This window comes from Nycticebus coucang, chromosome 14 (genome assembly GCF_027406575.1).
Source record: "Nycticebus coucang isolate mNycCou1 chromosome 14, mNycCou1.pri, whole genome shotgun sequence".
Taxonomy (NCBI): Eukaryota; Metazoa; Chordata; class Mammalia; order Primates; family Lorisidae; genus Nycticebus; species Nycticebus coucang.
The window spans coordinates 14,663,571-14,682,958 of NC_069793.1; the positions used below are offsets into that span (position 1 = coordinate 14,663,571).

Consider the following 19,388-nt stretch of genomic DNA (forward strand, 5'->3'; position numbering starts at 1 on the left):
CATCAGTAATCTGGTGATGTGGTCAGAACAAGGTTTAAAGGAGGTACATCTCACACCTAGTCATCACACTTGTGAACTAAAAAAGGATCATATTTTATAATTTGATAGGCATTCAACAAATACATGTTCAATAAATGAATGAACCAGCCATCTACGAGCTGGTGTTCCTTGGACAAACAGCACTGTCATCACCTGAGAACTTTTAAGAAATTTGGAATCTGGGGTCTCACCTCAGACCTACTGGATCAGACTGTGCATTTTAACAAGATCCCCAGAGGATTTGTGCACACATTAACACTTGACAACTCAATCTGTCCCTTATTTTTAAATATATAGTCTTAATTATTTTAAAAATATTTTTACATATATATGAAGACAAAGATGAAGATCACAAAGATGACAAAGAACTAAAATGAAATCCAGATATTTACACTCAAAATCCGGTGCTATTTTCACTAGGCCATGCCTTTGCGCAAGGCAGTAAATGAAGTGACTCGAATGAATTTCTCCATCTTTAATGGTCATGCTGCAACTGACCAAAGCTCATGATATTAAAAATAAATAAACTATGAGAAGCTTCAGTGGCTTGATCATTTTTATTTAGTTATTTTGGGGTGGGGGGGTGGTTAGAAAAGTTATTTTCTTATTCAGGCAATCTCTACCTTTTAATAGTATATAATGCTTTCCTGAAAAATGTTTTGGAAAGTGAAATGCCTAAAATGTGAACTTTATACTTAAATATTTTATTTGGTGGGAGAAGGAGGAGAGGAAGGTAGGGGGATTCGATCCAGAAAAAGCTAAAGAAAAAATCATGAAGTCTCAAACATGATCGACGTAGTAAACACTTAATTTGATTTTATAACACAACTGAATGGTGTGCTGTGTACACAGAATATCTAAACTATTAAAGACATATTGTATCTTAAACATTGATAAGCAAATTAAATTTTCTGCTGTAACCTTACAACTCAAAATCCTTGCTCATTCAGTTTACTTGAAATGATACTAGGAGCCGGGAGCATTGGCTCAGGCCTGTAATCCCAGTGCCAGGGGAGGCTGAGGCAGGTGGATTGCCTGAGCTCAGGAGTTAGAGACCAGTCTGAGCCAGAGCAAGACCTCATCTCTAAAAATAGCCAGGCACTGTGGCAGGGGCCTACTCAGAGTTTGAGATTGCTGTGAGCTATAATGCCATGGCACTCTACCAAGGGTGACAGCAAGACTCTGTCTCAAAAAACAAAACAAAAAAAGAAAAGCAAACAAGAAAGAAAAGAAATAATATCTGATACATTCCCTTTCTCTGGGGTACCAAGGAGTAAGGACGGGAGGGAAAGAGATACTGCCTGGTCCTCTGTCTCGGTCCACATACGCTGGCATTTGCATCCTTATTTCCATTTGGTTTCCAATGGTCAAACCATGAAGATCACAGTCAGGACCTCCATGTCTCAAAAGCAAAGCCTCTCCAGGCTCTCAGCTACTCCTTCCCTCTCAAAGGGCACCAAACACACCCATCCACACTCCATGGCGCACCAATTGGTGGGAGGGCTGTCATAGCCCTCTCGCCTGGCCCGGCCACACAGCCATTTCCTCTCTATGCCTCCTACACGTCCAGAGGGGCAGAAGCTCTACGGAGGGAGCCACAGGACTCCTCCCTAGGGACTGTCTTCAAACTAGGACCCAGGGAATTTTCATGTAGTCCTTGAAAGAAAAGAAGGCACTGGAAAAACCGACTCTAACTGATCACATATTCTTAGATGCTTATGGTTAAGGCTTGAGTTTATTCCCTGGGTGATTGATGGTTCTAGCTTTTGAAGTTCAAAAGCATTTTAATCACAAAGGTTTTATCTCTGCCTTGAGTTTCATATTTTAAACCTCAAAGGCCAGGGACTGACTTCTTTGGTATCTGCACTATGCTACAACAACTGTACCCTTAGGCACGGCTGCCAAGAGGCCAAGTTTGAATTAGAAAGGACTACTGAGTTATAAAAAAAAAAAAAAGTATGTTATCCAAAAAAAAATTGTATATCAAAATAATATTTTCTTTTATATATTATTGTAAAGATTCATCATACATTTGCTTCATCACTACACCTTACTTTTTAGCCACAAACTTCACCAATGTATCTATAATATTTTGTACATGTGTTACAGGTTTTATTGTTTTCCTTTATAATTGAACACAGTTGTCAAGCTTGCTCCAATAAGCCTCAAATTTACTGTTTTTGGCATACTAAATGATACCTTCCTTTGTCTCAATTGCAAAATCATTAACATCAGCACTTTATTTTTCCATATTTTGCTATTCTTTTATAAATAAGGGCAAATATGCAATAAAATGCTCTAACATTGCCATATTTAGATGGCAACCCTGCAAAAATAAACCCAGTGGCTGGCAGTCAGCAGCACCATAATGTAACTTGAAATAGTTTTTTGTCTACTGAAATAAGAAAGTCAAAATTTGGTATAGAAAAGTTCAAAAGTGTTGACATATGAAAATTACGGTCTTAACAAAACTTAATACTTACCCATATTTACATTCACTGATTTCTCCCCCTTCACTTGTCTTCACATCTCTTAAATATAAGAAATTACAATAATTGTATATGGGTGAGGTGTGGCGGTTCACACACTCTGGGAGGCTGAGGCAAGAGAATCACTTGAGCTCAGGAGTTCAAGACCAGCCAGAGCAAGAGTGAGACCCCATCTCTACTAAAAACAGAAAAAGGCTCGGTGCCCGTAGCACAGTGGTTACAGCGCCAGTCACATACACCAAAGTTGGTGGGTTCATTCAAACCTGGCCCGCGCCAGTTAACAAACAATGACAACTGCAACAAAAAAGAACCGGGCATTGTGGTGGGTGCCTGTAGTTCCAGCTACTTGGGAGGCTAAGGCCAGAGAATTGCTTAAGGCCAAAAGTTTGAGGTTGCTGTGAGCTGTGATGCCACAGCACTCTATCCAGGGCAACATAGTGAGACTCTGTCTCAAAAAAAAAAAAAAAAAAAAAACACACACACAGAAAAAAATAGCCAATCATTGTCTCTAGTCCCAGGCACTCAGGCATAAAGATCACTTGAACTCAGGAGTTTGAGGTTGCTGTGACCTAGCCTGATGTCACAGCACTCTATTTCAAAAAAAAAAAATTGCATTTGTAACAACTTTATTAAGACACAATTCATATGCCCCACAATTTCACTCATAAAAAATGTACCATTCAGGCACAGTGGCTCAGTGGGTAGGGTGCTGGCCCCATATACCGAGGGTGGTAGGTTCAAACCCAGCCCGGGCGAAACTGCAACAAAAAATAGCTGGGCATTGTGGCGGGTGCCTGTGGTCCCAGATACTTGGGAGGCTGAGGTAAGAGCATCACCTAAGCCCAAGAGCTGGAGGTCACTGTGAGCTGTGATGCCACGGCACTCTGCCAAGGGCAACAAAGTGAGATTCTGTCTCTAAAAAAAAAAGTACCATTCAATGATTTCTAGCACATTTTAACAGAGGTATGCAACCATCACAATCAACTGTAGAATATTTCATCACCCCAAGAAGGAACATTTTCATGTACCCTTTTGCCATCATCCTCTGATCTTCCTATACCTTTCAGTCCTTGACAACCACCAATCTACTTTCTATCTCAATAGATTTGGCTATTCTGAACATTTTATATGCACAAAATCATATAATATGTGTTTGTGACTGGCTGAGTTCACTTAGCAAAATTTTTTTTATTTTTTATTTTTAATCCTCAATGAGATAATATAACAAAATGTTTTCGAGATTCATCCATGTGGCAGCTTGTAACCTTTTTATGGCTAAATAATATTTCATTGAATGGATATTTTACATTTTACTTATCCATTTATCAGTTCATAGACATTGGGATTATTTCCATCTTTTGGCTATTATGAATAATGCTGCTATGTACATTCGTGTACAAGCTTTTGTAGGAACACATATTTTCAATTTGCTTTTTTATATATCTAGAAGTAGAATTGCTGGCCCATAGGCAAACTCTATGTTTAATCTTCTGAGGAACTTTCATACTGTCTTCCAAAGTAACTGTATCATTTCACATCCCTACTAGCAGTGTATGATGGTTCCCCTTGTCCCACATCCTCACCAACACTTATTATTCATCTTTTGTTGTTATAAATATCCTAGTGGATATGAGGTCACATCTCATTGTGGTTTTGATTTGCATATCCCTGGTGACTAAAAATCTCAAGTACCTTTTCATGTGTTTATTGGCCATTTCTAGCTCTTCTTTGGAAAAAATGTTTATGTAGATTCTGTGCTCATAATTGATTGGGTCATTTATCTTTTTATTATTGAGTTGTATGAGTTCTTTATATATTCTGAATATAAGACCTCTCGCAAATATATGATTTTCAAATATTCCTCCCATTTCATAAGTTGCCTTTTCCTTCTTTTGGCAATGTCCTTTGATACCCCCAAAGTTTTTAATTTTGATGACATGCAATTTAACTATTCTTATGGACTGAATTATGTCCCCCCTCAAAATTCATGTGTTGAAGCCCTAATGTAATGGTATTTGGAAATGGGGCCTTTGGGAGATAATTAGGTTTAGATGAGTTCATGAGGATGAAGTCCTCATGATGGGATCAGTACCCTTTTAAGAGATAGCAGAGAGTTCTTGTTCTCTCTCTCTCCCATGAGGACACAGTGAGAAGGTGGCTGTTTTCCAGCTTGAACTTCTAGCCTCCAGAACTGGGAGACAATATATTTCTGTTGTTTAAACCACCTAGTCTATTTTGTTATATTTCCTGGAGCTAAGACATCTGTTTTTTCTTTTGTTGCTCATGATTTTTGGTGTCATATTTAAAAATTCATTCCCAAATCTGTCATGGAGATTTACCTCTTGTGTTTTTCTCTAACAGTTTTATGGTTTTAGCTCTTCCATTTAAGTCTTTGATTTGTTTTGAGTTAATGTTCATATACATACTGTGAGATAGGGATCAAACTTCATCATTTTGCATGTGGACATTCCTTTGTTTCAACATCCTTTGTTGAAGAGACTATTCTCCCCTCCCCTGACCCCCATTTTGTGGTCAAAAATCAATCAGCCACAAATGCGTGGGTTTAATTTTATACTCTCAATTCTATTACATAGAGCTATACGTCCCCATTCGTATGCCAGTTTCACACTGTCTTGATTACTATTGCTTTGTCGTAAGTTTTGAAATTGGGTAGCATGAGTCCTACAACTTTGTGATTGTTTTTCAAGATTGTTTCGGCTATTCTGGGTCCTTTGAATTCCCATATGATTTTAGGATCAGCTGCTTCATTTCTGCTAAGCAATCAACTTGAATTTTCATAGGGATTATGTTGAACATGTAGATCAATTTGGGGAGTATTGCTGCCTTTATAACACTAAACCTTCCTATTCATGCACATGGAATGTGTTTTAATTTATTTAAATTGTCTTTTCTGTCTTTCCACAATGCTTTGCTGTTTTCAGGGATTAAACTTTGTGCTACTTTTATTAAATTTATTCCTGCGTATTTTTGAGACTACCATAAATTGAATTTTTAAAATTTTATTTCCTGAATGGCCACTGCAAGTATGTAGAAATATAATTGATTCATTCGTTTGTTTGTTTTGGGGAGTCAAGTGAAGCAGTGAGAGTGGAGAAGGAACAAAAAAAAAATCTGTAACTTGTTGTGATTAATTAATTGTAAACACCACTGCACTTGGACCATCTGAAATATAACCAATTTCTAACAACTTTGTTGAGATATATAATTCACATACCATGAAATTCACCCGTTTGAAGTACACAATTTAATGGTAGAAACACAGTTGATTTCTGTATATTCTGTATTCTGCAAACTTGCTGAGCTCATTTATTAGTTCTAACAAGTTTTTAGTGGATTCCTTAGGATTGTCTATATTCTGTTTCTTATAGCTATAGAGCATGTTCCCTGTGAATAGCAATAGTTTCACTTTCCCCTTTTCAACTTAGATTCTCATTCATTTGTTTGTTTTGTCCAATTGCTCTGAATATAAACTCTAGTACAAGAGAAGTGGTGAGAGGAGACATTCTTTTCTTGTTTCTGATTTTAGGGGGGAAAGCGTTTAGTCTCTTGCCATTAAATATGATGTTAACTATGGGGTTTTTTGTAAATGCCCTTTATCAGATTGAGGAAATTCTCTTTTACTGTTAGTTTATTGAGTGTTCTTATCATTAAAATGTGTTGGATTTTCACAATTTTTTTGTTTGCATCTATTGGGATGCATCTTTTTTTGTTATTTATTTTTCTTCTATTGGTTGATTTTTGGATGTTAACCCAATCTTGCATTTCTGGGATAAGTCCAATTTGCACATGACACACAATTTTTTTTTATATATTGCTGTATCCTGTCTGCTAGTATTTTGTGGAGGATTTGGGAGTCTATATTCATAAGAGATATACATCTGTAGTTTTATTTTCTATCTTTGCCTGGTTTTGGTATCAGGCCAATAGTAAACTCAATAGAATGAGTTAGGAACAACAACAAAAAAAAAAAAAAGCAAAAAAAATAAGACAATGAGTTGAAGGCCACCATGATGACTCACACCTATAATCCCAGCACTCTGGGAGGCTAAGGAGGGAGGATCACTTTAGCTCATCAGTTCGATACCAGCCTGAGCAAGAGTGAGGCCTCATCTCTACTAAAAATAGAAAAAAAACTAGCTGGGCATCATGGTGGGTGTCTCTAGTCCCAGGTACTATGGAGGGTGAGGCAAGAGGATCTCTGGAGCCCAAGAGTTTGAAGTTGCTGTGAGCTAGGATGACACGATGGCACTTGATGTCACTAGGATGACAAAGTGAGGTTCTGTCTCAGGAAAAAAAAAATAAGAATGAATTGAAAAGTGTTCACTCCTTTTTTTTTTTTTTTTTAAAGAGTTTGTGAATATTGCTATTAATTCTTCTTTAAATGTTTGATAGTATTTACCTGAGAATCAAACAGCACAGGTTTGAAGGGTGGCGGGTGATTTACCAGAGAAACAATTAGGTCCTAAAATTTTCTTTTCCTTTTTTTTTTGAGACAGCTACTCACTATGTCACCCTCAGTAGAGTGCCATGGTGTCACAGCTCCTAGCAACCTCAAACTCTTGGGCTTAACTGATTCTCTTGCCTCAGCCTCCCAAGTAGCCGGGACTATAGGCACCCACCACAATGCCTGGCTATTTTTTTTTTTTTTGCAGTTGTCATTGTTGTTTAGCTGGCCTGGGCTGGGTTTGAACCTGCCAGTCTTGGTGTATGTGGCTGGCGCCCTACTCACTGAGCTATGGGCACCAAGCCAGTCCTGAAATTTTCTTTGTAGGTGGTTTTTAATTGTCTGTTCAATCTCTCTACTTGATGAACATCTATTCAAACTTTCTATTTGTTCTTGAGTTACTTTCAGTAGTTTATATATTTTTAGAAATTTGTTTATATCATCTAAATTATCTAATTTATTGTTATACTATTTTTTTTTTTTTTGAGATAGAGTCTCACTTTGTCACCCCCAGTACAGTGCCATTGCATCACAGCTCACAACAACCTCAGACTCCTGGGCTCAAGCAATTCTTTTGCCCCAGCCTCTCAAGTAGCTGGAACTATAGGCAGCTGCCACAACACAGCTGGCTATTTTTAGGGATGGGGGTCTTGCTCTTGCTCAGGCTGGTCCAGAACCTGTGAGCTCAGGCAATCCACCCTCCTCAGCCTCCCAGAGTGCTGGGATTACAGCGTGAGCCACCTCCCCAGCCATCTGTCAGTTTCTGTTTCATGTATTTTGGGACTCTTTTGTTAGGTATATACTCTATGTTTATAACTATTATGTCTTCTTAATAGATTGGCCCTTTTGTTATTATAAAATGTCCCTCTTTATCTATATTAACATTTTTTAGTTTAAAATCTATTTTGTCTGAGACCATGCATGGTGGCTCACGCCTGTAACCCTAGTACTCTGGGTGGCCAAGACCAGCTGAGACCAGCCTGAGTGAGAGGGAGACCCCATCTCTAAAAAATAACCAGGAGTTGTGGTGGGTATCAGTAGTCCCAGCTACTCAGGAGGCTGAGGCAAGACGATTGCTTGAGCCCAAGAGTTTGAGGTTGCCGTGAGCTATGACTCCACAACCTTCTACCGAGAGTGACAACATAAAACTCTGTTTCAAAAAAAAAAAATTAAATAAACAACCTACATTGTCTGATATTGTTATAGCCCTATCAGACTTCTCTGAAGCTCTGTTTACTTTCATGCCTCTCTTCTCTACCCATTGGATTTCATTATCTCTTTTGATCTATCTTCAAGTTCAGTTCCTTCTTCTGGGCAGTTCAAATCTACTGTTGAGTCTATCTAATGGGTTTTTTTTTTTTTTTTTTGAGACGGAACCTCAAGCTGTCGCCCTGGGTAGAGCATCACAGCTCACAGCAACCTCCAACTCCTGGGCTCAAGCGATTTTCCTGCCTCCGCCTCCCAAGTAGCTGGGACTACAGGCATCTGCCACAACGCCTGGCTATTTTTTTGGTTGCAGCCATCATTGTTGTTTGGTGGGCCGGGCTGGATTTGAACCCGCCAGCTCAGGTGTATGTGGCTGGTGCCTTAGCCGCTTGAGCCACAAGCGCCGAGCCTATCTAATGGGTTTTTTAAATTACATTATTGAATTTTTTAATTTCACAAATTCCATCTGATTCTTTTTTATAATTTCCACCTCTTTGCTTATATTCTCTATGTAAATAAAACATTGCCATCACATCCTCCTTCACTTCCTTAAGCATGGTTTCCCTTACTTCTTTGATAATGGCTACTTTGAAGTCTTTGTCTGTTAATTCTGACATTTGCCCCTCTCAGAGGCAGTTTCTACTGGCTGTGTATGGGTCACACTTTCCTGTTTCTTTGACTCTTGCATACTTCCTGTTGAAACTGAGCACGTCTGATAATACATTGCAGAAACTCTGGATACCAGTCCCCTCCTCTGTCTCCAGTGTTTGTTATTATTTGCCTACCTGTGTATTGGCTGGCTGTACTATATAATGCAGTCTATTTCCTACACACTGTGTCACCGCTGATGTCACTTCCTCAGAGGATGCTGCACTGAGCACGTGCACAACCACCCTTAATGTCAGGGAAGCTCTTCCAGCATGGCGGTCTTCTACCATCCCTCCCCTTGATTAGTCCTAGCTCTAAGACTTCATTAACTGCCAGCTAATTGCTCTACTATTTATGGCAAGGCCCTGTAACATAAATTCCTTCACAGCGGACCTGATTAAATTAGGACTCCTTTGCAGGAGTAGTTTTAAAGATTGATGTTTGAAGTTTGTTCTGTCCTTAAAAGGGCTCTCTTCTTAGTTGTCACTTTTCCTGATTTTTCCCCCAAATAAAACTAGTTGGTCCATGGCTTAGCTTGTATAATCTCATGAACCTACCTGGCTCCACTTAATGTCTCTCTAGCAAAACCACTATTGCTATTGAAAGAGCCCTGAGACTTGAATTTCCCTACCTCCCTTGTCAAATAAAGTCTGTTCCTTAAGGGAAAACTCTAGGGCTCTCTGTTTAGAGCCTGCCTCTTCCCCTGGGCAAAATATCAGAGCCACAGTTCCAGAGCTTGGAGTGAGCAGGGTGGAGTCAGTGGTATACCTCTTTCTGGGTGATGCCTCTGCTGTAGGCAAATTCATTTTCCATCTTCCAACCCCTCACTCTGCTCTTTGTAAATCCCTGTTTGTCCTTGTATTCAGAATTGAGACTGAAATTGCTTTCCCTCATTGCAACGGTACTGAATAAAATCTGTCTTTGTCACCTGTAACTAGTATCCAACTCAATTTGTACTTAACACTTCTATTTCCTGGAAGTGGAACCCCACATAAGTTTTTGAACGCTCCATGTCATATGTAGTTTCTGAGTCCACAAATCATGGAATAAAAAGGTTGGAAATTGTCAAATGTGTTACAAGGGTATCACCCATCTTACTAACATTACTAGTTATACGGTGTAATACTAGAGCATCACATAAAGTATTGTATTTCTTTTCATTTCTTTCCAAATCCCCATCCTGATGTCTAGGACTTCATTCCTGACATCTGTCTCTCACAAAGGCTTTTCTCTGGAATTTTAAAGTCTCCAGAACTTTGCATGCCTGCTTGAACTTCTCTGTAGGTCTCTTACTTCTCTTCTCAGCACATCATTAGCTACCAGAGGCATAGACATGCAGCTCAAATCACATTAGTGTTGGATCAGCAGCACAATAGTGTCAACTGAATAAAAATATAACAAGTATGGGCAGCACCTGTGGCTCAAAAGAGTAGGGTGCTGGCCTCATATACCGGAGGTGGGGGGTTCAAACCTGGCCCCGGCCAAAAACTGCAAAAAAAAAAAAATAATAATTATATATATATATAAAACAAGTATCTGAGACTTGTTAATGTATGTGGCATAAGCGTGCACCAAGATTTCAGGCTAGACTCTCCAAGTGAGCTCTGCATCTTTCAATACATGCTAGCAATCCAAGGTGATCACGGAGAATCAAAGCATAACCCCATGTAACTTATCACAACTAAGAAAAAATAGCCTATTTTATGGGTAAGATGTAAGCAAGAAGTTTTATTGTTTTTTGGGGTTTGGTGGATTTTTTTTTTTTTTTTGAGACTGTCTTACTCTGTCACCCTATAGTGCACCTTAAAATGATTCTATTTCCTTTATGGTGCAGATACTGTAAGACATTCAAAGAGTAGACCCAACCTTGAATAGCGGAAGAGGGAGGCTGAGATAGGTGGCACATTAAGAGTTGAGAGTCCATGGGACTGCAAACTAATACAACCTTTTTGGAAGGAAAAATGGAAAATCCTCAAAGAACTCAAATTAGACCTCCCATTTGATCCTGCAATCCCATTACTAGGCATCTACCCAGAAGAAAAAAAATTATTTTATCCTAAGGACTAGTCTGTTTGTCACAGCTCAATTTACAATCGCCAAAATGTGGAAACAACCAAAATGCCCACCAACCCAGGAATGGTTTAACAAGCTGTGGTATACGTATACCACGGAATACTATTCAGCCATTAAAAAGACTTTACATCTGGCTCAGTGCTTGTGGCTCAGGTGGCTAAGGCGCCAGCCACATACACCTGAGCTGGTGGGTTCGAATCCAACCCAGGCCACCAGACAACAATGACGGCTGCAACCAAAAAATAGCCATGCATTGTGACGGGCACCTGTAGTCCCAGATACTTGGGAGGCAGAGGCAAGAGAATCGCTGGAACTTAGGAGTTGGAGGTTGCTGTGAGCTGTGATGCCATGGCACTCTACCCAGGGCGACAGCTTGAGGCTCTGTCTCAAAAAAAAAAAAAAAAGACCTTACATCTTTTGTATTAACCTGGATGGAATTGGAACACACTCTTCTAATAAAGCATCACAAGAATGGAGGAGCAAGAATCCAATGTACTCAATACTAATATGAAGACAACAGACAATCTAATATATAAGAGAAAAACTCAAATCAATTCAAGGTGGGGAACAGGGGATTGAGGAAGCGGAATAGGGATGGGGATGGGTGTGCTCCCACTTAATGGGCATAATGTTAGGGTGTATGGCACACCTCCTGGGGGCGGGACACAATTATAAGAGGGACTCTACCTAACAAAGTCAAACCTTGTAACCTAATTCTCTGTATCCTCAAATTAATCTGAAATAATGAAAGAAGGAGGAGGAGGAAGGAAGAAGAAGAAGAGCTGAGAGTCCAGAATTGGCCAGTAAGAACTTCTGCTCACCAAAAGAAAAAAAAATTTTTTTTTTTGAGACAGAGTCTCATTTTGTTACCCTCAGTAGAGTGCTGTTGTGTCACAGCTCATAGCAACCTCAAACTCCTGGGCTTTAGCGATTCTCTTGCCTCAGCCTCCCAAGTAGCTGGGACTACAGGAGCCAGCCACAACACCCGGCTGTTTGTTGTTGTTGTTGTCGTTGCTGTTTAGCAGGCCCAGGCTGCATTCGAATCTATCAGCCCCTGTGCTTGTGGCCAGCACCTTAACCAATGAGCTACAGGAGCTGAGCCCAAGAGAAAATTTTATTCCAATTTTGAGGCAGGAACAGTATGGGAGGGAAATAACAGCAGTAGTCTTAGAAGTAACAGGGCCAGAGGGGAAATAACAGCAGCCATAGCACAGAGAACAAGAACAAAGGAGGCAAGTCTCAGGAGAGTTTGGAACACCAAGGGCAAACTGGGTCGGGGTTCAGAGTCCAAAATCTGTCACAATTATTATTTAAGCCTGAATAGTCTCTGAGAGGATATAGCACACAACTAAAATGTTATGCTTCTAGTATGAACAAAACAGATTCCCGTCTTGGGGGTGGGGGTGGGGGGGTGGAGAAGGAATTGTTTCTATTTATCCTCTCCTTCAACCCATTTACCCACCTTCATTATAATATCTTGTTTACATGGAAACCTTTTTAAGCATTTTTGAGCAGTACCACTTCTAAGATACACATTCCCATTGATTCTGACCCAGCAATTAATCTTCTAAGAAAATAATCCAGAAGAAAAAAATTTAGGCACAAAGATATTTATTTTAGCATATTTACAATATTACACAGAGGTACTATACTTAAGTATCCAACAACTGAGCACAAGTTAAATGAATCATGGTATATCCATTTGATCAAATATCATATAGCCAGGAAAATATTGTGATTTTAAAGAACTGGGAGATATAAAACAATGTTAGACAAGAAAAGCAGGAAACTGTGTTGTATATATTGTATAAGCTCTAGTTTGCTATTTAAAAAAAAAAAAAAAGAAGAAAAAACAGAAAAGTGCTAGATGGAAGGATGCCAACATGTTAACAATGGTTGACTCTGGATGGCAGGACCCAGGTTATAACTGACTTAACTTCTGCTTTAAAAAAAAAAAAAAGGACTTTGTGTACTTTGTCAATTGTTTTCAATGATTACATTTAAAGAAATTTTATAGCCAATAAAAATAATCAGTTAAAAAGGAAATTACCCAATATGACCTTCTATGCTCTCTCATCAGCTATGAACATCAAAGTAGCTGGAGCTGCAAGGATGCAGGCAATTCTGCAAACCTGACTGGACCCCTCTATCCTGCTTACAAGGGGAGCTAGCCCTGTCCTGTTGGCTGTCTCAGGAATACTACCTCACACCTGAGATGGCGTAGAAGGGCAGAAACATAAGATGTCTGACAGAGGCAGGATTCTGCCCTTCCAGACTGAGAGTTCCAGTTTGGATTGGGGGGAAATTACTGCAGAAAACAAAGGAGACATGGATAGACGGAACGGGGGAAGCACAGCTCTTGGGGAGTGCTTGGCTCTCTGAATTAGAACTATGCCTGGAAGTGCAAGGCTCAGTGTCAGACTCTAGAGCTTCTCCAAGGGGCCTCATTTCAGCCCTAAGGGAAAGTAGTTGTTCTCTTTACCTGAGGCTAGGGACTCCAGAGTTTGAATCCCTATAGCCAGAGTTAAGTGGCTGAGAGAGGAAGGTGAGATAGGCTGTGAAAACAGGCTGATATCCTCTAAAGCAGAATTTCACAAATTATAGTGAATTACCGGAGTCTCTTTAAATTGCTGATACTACCACCAGAAATTCTAGGGCAGGACAAGAAATGCTGCATTTTCATCAAGCAACTCTCTTCCCCTGAGGCTGTGCCTGTGGCTCAAAGGAGTGGGGCGCTAGCTGCATATACTGGAGGTGGTGGGTTCAAACCCAGCCCTGGCCAAAAACTGCAAAAAAAAAAAAAAAAGAAAGAAACTCTCTTCCCCTAAGTCTTCCTCATACATTAAAATTATAATAGCTTTAAAATTTTAGAGACTCTCATTGTAGGCAAGATACTATGTGAGTGCATTTTCTGGAGAAGGTCCACAACGATCATCAGATTCTCAATAAGTTCCATAATTCAAGAAGGCTAAGAACTCTCTTGACAAGCACAAAAGGTTAGAACTAAAGAGGCCTCATTTGAGCATCAAGTCAGAGGAACAAGGGCAAGGTTAAAAAAGACACACACTCAAGGATGTACTTAAGTAATTTTCACCTACACGTCTGGAATATTAATAGCTTATTTGTGTTAGCCACCAACAACTTGGTGAGGGGTGTCCATATACTTTAAAGGCACAGGGGTCAACAAGACATTAGCTCAGAGAGATTAATAAATAGGAGAGAAAGTCAGTGAGTTTTCCTAGTTGGACAAGACTACAAGGTTTTGAAGGAGAGGGAAGAAAAGATGATTAACTGTTGGGGCTTTACAGTCTGAACTTTTAACTGCTATGAGAAGGTAGAATTCTGTCAAGTAGATGTGGTGGTGCATATTGAAATCAGCCACAGTTCAGACAGGAGCAGCGCCAACAAATGTGGTCCCTGCAAGCCCAAACAGCTGGCATCACTCCCCAGCTGCACATATTGTCAGTCATGGTGCACAGAACATACCAGAGCAGGCATCCTCAAACTTTTTAAACAAGGGGCCAATTCACTGTCCCTCAGACCACTGGAGAGCCGGACTATAGTTTAAAAAAAAAAAACAACTATGAACAAATTCCTATGCACACTGCACATATCTTATTTTGAAGTAAAAAAAACAAAACGGGAACAAATACAATCACACCACCGCATGTGGCCTGCAGGCTGCAGTTGGAGGACCCCTGCAAAGATGCTAAGACAGCAGCAAGAGGGACGTGAGTTCTCCTGGTGCTCTGCCAAGAGTCAGATAGGAGAGAAGGGAGCTGGGTTCCCACTTGTACTCCAGCAGGCGCGCAGAGGGACTGGCTCTGTTGTTACAAGGAGTGAGCATATTTCTGCACCATCTTCAGTGTCCTTCCCAAGATTGTGTCCTGGGAAACAACTATTACAAATAAGGCTAAGTACAGTGGCTCTTACATCTAACCCTCACAGGCTAGAAGGCTGAGGCAGGAGGATCATTTGAGCTCAGGAGTTCGACACCAGCCTGAGCAAGAATGAGACCCTGTATCTACTGAAAATATAAAAATTAGCTGGGTGTTGTGTCAGGCACTTGTAGTCCCAGCTGCTACAGAGGCTGAGGCAGGAAGGTCACTTGAGCCCAGGAGTCTGAGGTTCCTATGAGCTAGGTTGACACCATGGCACTCTAGCCTACTGCAACAGAGTGAGACTCTGACTCAAAACCAAAAACAAATATTACCATAAAATGTTTATTTCCTAAACCAAATCTTCCTTAAATTCCTCTCAAAACTAACTTACCATTCATTTGTATTATGGCAATGGCCTTCTAGCTGATATCCCTACCTCCAAGTAACAGTCTTTTGTTGGGTAGGTGTGGGAGGACAGAGTCTTACTCTATCACCCTGAGTAGAGTGCCATGGCAGCATTATAGCTCACAGTAACCTCAAACTCCTGGGCTCAAGTGATCCTCTTGCCTGAGCTTCTCAAGTAACTAGGACCATGGGCATCTGCCACAATACCCAGCTATTTTCTAGAAATGGGGTCTGGCTCTTGCTTAGGCTGGTCTCGACCTCATGAGAGCAACCTCCCAGAGAGCTAGGATTATAGGCACAAGCCACCGGCCTGGCCTCAAGTAATAGTCTTTAAAATAGGCAACTGTTCCAAATAAAAAAACAATTAAAAAAAAAAAAAAGAAAAAAGCAACATTTCCCTCAATGGCTACAGAGAAATTTCTTAAAGCCTCAGAATCCTGTTTTTTAAATTAAATGTTAGCCAAAAGTCCAATTTAATAACAATTGGAAGAAAAGCTGTTCTTGTAAAAAAGTATAGCTGACCCAATGTCCCCTTTGTTCAGCCCCTCTCCATACTTGTGCTGCTCCAGGGCCCCCTTCAGCATAGGCAGTTTGAAACCCATCTGCCTGACAGGAAAAGAACTTTATAACCTGAGCACCAACTCTGCCACCACTGTCCCTTCCCAGCCCTGTTTCTGCTGCTCCTGTACCTGAGCTACAGAAAGCTATTAGATCCCACACACCATTTTTAAAAACTTTTCATTACAAGGAATTTCAAATATATGTAAAAGTCAAATAGAATACTATAATGAACCTCGATATGCCCATAACCCAGCTTCAATGATTATCACCTCACAGCTAATCGTGTTTCATTTATAGCCCCATCTACTCTCCCCCTGAGCTACTCAGAAGCCAATTTCCTCATCATAACATCTCATCCATTAAACTTTCAGTGCATTTCTCAAAGTGAGAAGGAAATAGTTATAACCCACAAGATCTCCATCACATCTAAAAATAGTAGCAATCCTGGCTCGGGGCCTGTAGCTATGGCGCCAGCCACATACACAGGAGCTGGTGGGTTCAAATCCAGCCCAGCCTGCCAAACAACAATGACAACTACAACCAAAAATTAGCCAGGCATTTTGGCCGGCGCTTGTAGTCCCAGCTACTTTGGAGGCTGAGGCAAGAGAATTGCTTAAGCCCAAGAGTTGGAGGTTGCTGTGAGCTGTGATGCCACAGCATTCTACCCAGGGTGACAGCTTGAGACTCTGTCTCAATAAATAAATAAATATTTTTAAAAAATAATAGCAATCCCTCAGTAACATCAAATACCCAGTGTTCAATTTTCTTGTTGTCTCATAATATCTCCTCTTTATGTCAGGATCCAAATAAGGACCCTGTTTTCAGACTGGGTTTCTTTTGATCTATAGGTCTCCTTCCATTTATTTTTCTTGCAATTAATTTATTAAAGGAATTGGGTCATCTTTAATTCCCTCTATTTTACTAATTACATCCTAATGGTGCAGTTTAACATTTTCTCCATTCTCTGTACTTCTTATAAAATAGTGGTTAGACCCAGAAGCTCGATTATACTCAGATTAATTTTAATTACTTGATAGGTGATAATCTCTTTTTGTGATCTTGGCAACTGTTGATGTTTAATGCTTCAGATCCATTCATTAGGGATTGCAAAATGGTTTCTATTTCAATCACTCCTTCATTTCTTAGCTGAAATGTTTCTATAAAGAGAAGCTTCCCCCTGCCTACCTGGGTACTTATTTTTACACCTCTGTACTTTGCACATTATTCTATCTGACTTGAATGACTTCACACCTTCTCCAACTGCTAGAATCCTAACTATCCATTCAAAACCAACCTAGCTCGGCGCCTGTGGCTCAAGTGGCTAAGGCGCCAGCCACATACATCTGAGGTGGCAGGTTCAAATCCAGCCCGGGCCTGCCAAACAACAATGACAGCTGCAACCAAAAAAAAACCAACCTAAATATCACCCCAGTAAAGCCTGGCCCTCCCTTCTGACAGAGTTTACTGCCTCCATCTCTGGAATTGGAGCTCTTCAAAGACAGGATTAGCCTGGCTGGGCAGGTGGTTCATGCCTGTAATTCTAGCACTCTGGGAGGCTGAGGTGTGTGGATCACTTGAGCTCAGTAGTTCAAGACCAAAGTAGGTGGGCATAGTGGCACACACCTGAAGTCCAAGCTACTTGGGAGGCTGAGGCAAGAGGATCACTTGAGCCTAAGAGTTTGAGGTTGCCGTGTACTATGATAACACCATGGCACTCTATCCGGGCGACAGAGTGAGACTCTGTCTAAATGAAAACAAAGATAAGAATAGCCTTAGGCTGTAGCATCTATAAGCTATTGGACAAATATTTGCAGGACAAACAATATTTGCACTGCATAATGATGTTTCAGCCAACCATGGACCACATACGTGACGGTGGTTCCATAAGATGATAATGAAGCAAAAGGGCTCAGCACCTGTAGCACAGTGGTTATGGCGCCAGCCATATACACCGAGACTGGCAGGTTCAAAGCCGGCCCAGGCCAGATAAACAATAACAACTGCAACCAAAAAATATTCAGGTGCTGTGGCGGGCCCCTGTAGTCCCAGCTACTTGGGAAGCTGAGGCAAGAGAATCACTTAAGCCCAAGAGTTTGAGGTTGCTGTGAGCTATGATGCCACAGCACTCTACTGCGGGCAACATAGTGAGAATTGTCTTAAAAAAAAAGTAATGAAGCAAAAGAATTTCTATCACATAGTAACACTGTAGCCGTTGTAGCTGAAGCAGAAGTACAATGCATTACTCATGTATTTGTGGTGATGCTGCTGGAAATAAACCTACCCCACTACCAGTCCTATAAAAGGACATATGATTAAGTACAGTACATAATACTTGATCACAATAATAAACAACTACACTACCGGTTTATGTATTTACCATACTACACTTTTATTGTTATTTTGTAGTGTATTCCTTCTACTTTAAAAAAAAAAATTACCCTCGCCTGTAGTCCCAGCTGCTTGGGAGGCTGAGGCAAGAGAATCGCGTAAGCCCAAGAGTTAGAGGTTGCTGTGAGCCGTGTGACGCCACGGCACTCTACCGAGGGCGGTACAGTGAGATTCTGTCTCTACAAAAAAAAAAAAAATTACCTGTAAAAGAGCTTCAGGCAGAACAGGGCACTAGTATCAGAAAAGGTGACAGTTCCATGCACGTTTTGCCCCTGAATATCTTCCAGTGAGACGAGATGTAGAGATGGAAGATAGTGATATTGATAACACTGACCCTGTCTAGGCCTACGCTAATGGACATGTTTGTGCCATAATTTTTAACAGAGACGTTTAAAAAAGTAAAATACACACACACAATAATGAGGATAAACAAAATAGTTTTGAACAACTATACAATACGTTTGTCTTTGAGCCAAGTGTTACTAAAAGACTAAAAAAAAATTTTAAGTTTACATGTTAGCCAGGTCCAGTGGCTCATGCCTGGCGGAGGTGGGAAGATGGCTTGAGGTTAGAGACCAGCCTGAGCAAGACTGAGACCCTATCTCTACTAAAAATAGGAAAATTAACCAAGCATTGTGGTGGGTGCCTGCAGACCCAGCTACTCAGGAGGCTGAGACAGGAGGATCACTTGAGCCCAGGAGCTGGAGATTGCAGCTACAGCACTCTAGCCTGGGGTGAGGTAACAGAGTTAGACTCTGTCTCAAAAAAAAGAAAAAGTTTTTTAAAAATTTAAAAGTTTATAAATTTTAAATGTTACTATAAGCCATGGTTAATTTGTTGAAGAAATAAAATGTTCTGTAAATCTAAGGTAGCCTAAGTGTGCAGTATTTATAGTCTACAGTAGTGTAATGTGCTGGGCCTTCACGTTCACTCCCGACTCACTGACTCACCCAGAGCAACTTCAGTGCCACAGGCTCCCTTCATAGTAAGCACCCTATGCAGTTTTTATCTTTTATATCATATTTTTTTTACTGGATCTTTTCTATGTTTAGATGTTTAGCTACACAGATACTTGCCATATGAAAATCACCTACAGTGCTCAGTGCAGCAGCCCGTTATACAGGAGTGTAGCCTATCAGGCTAGACCTGATGGCCCTGGTGCATAGTAGGCTAAACCATACAGGTTTATGTAAGGACCGTCTATGACGTTCACATAACTATCCTAAAGCAGCC

General features: G+C 40.4%; 1 pseudogene; it reads right to left on the reverse strand.

Moving 5' to 3' along the window:
• Positions 1-88, reverse strand: LOC128566259 (uncharacterized; annotated as a pseudogene).
• Between the last annotated feature and the right edge of the window lie 19,300 nt (positions 89-19,388).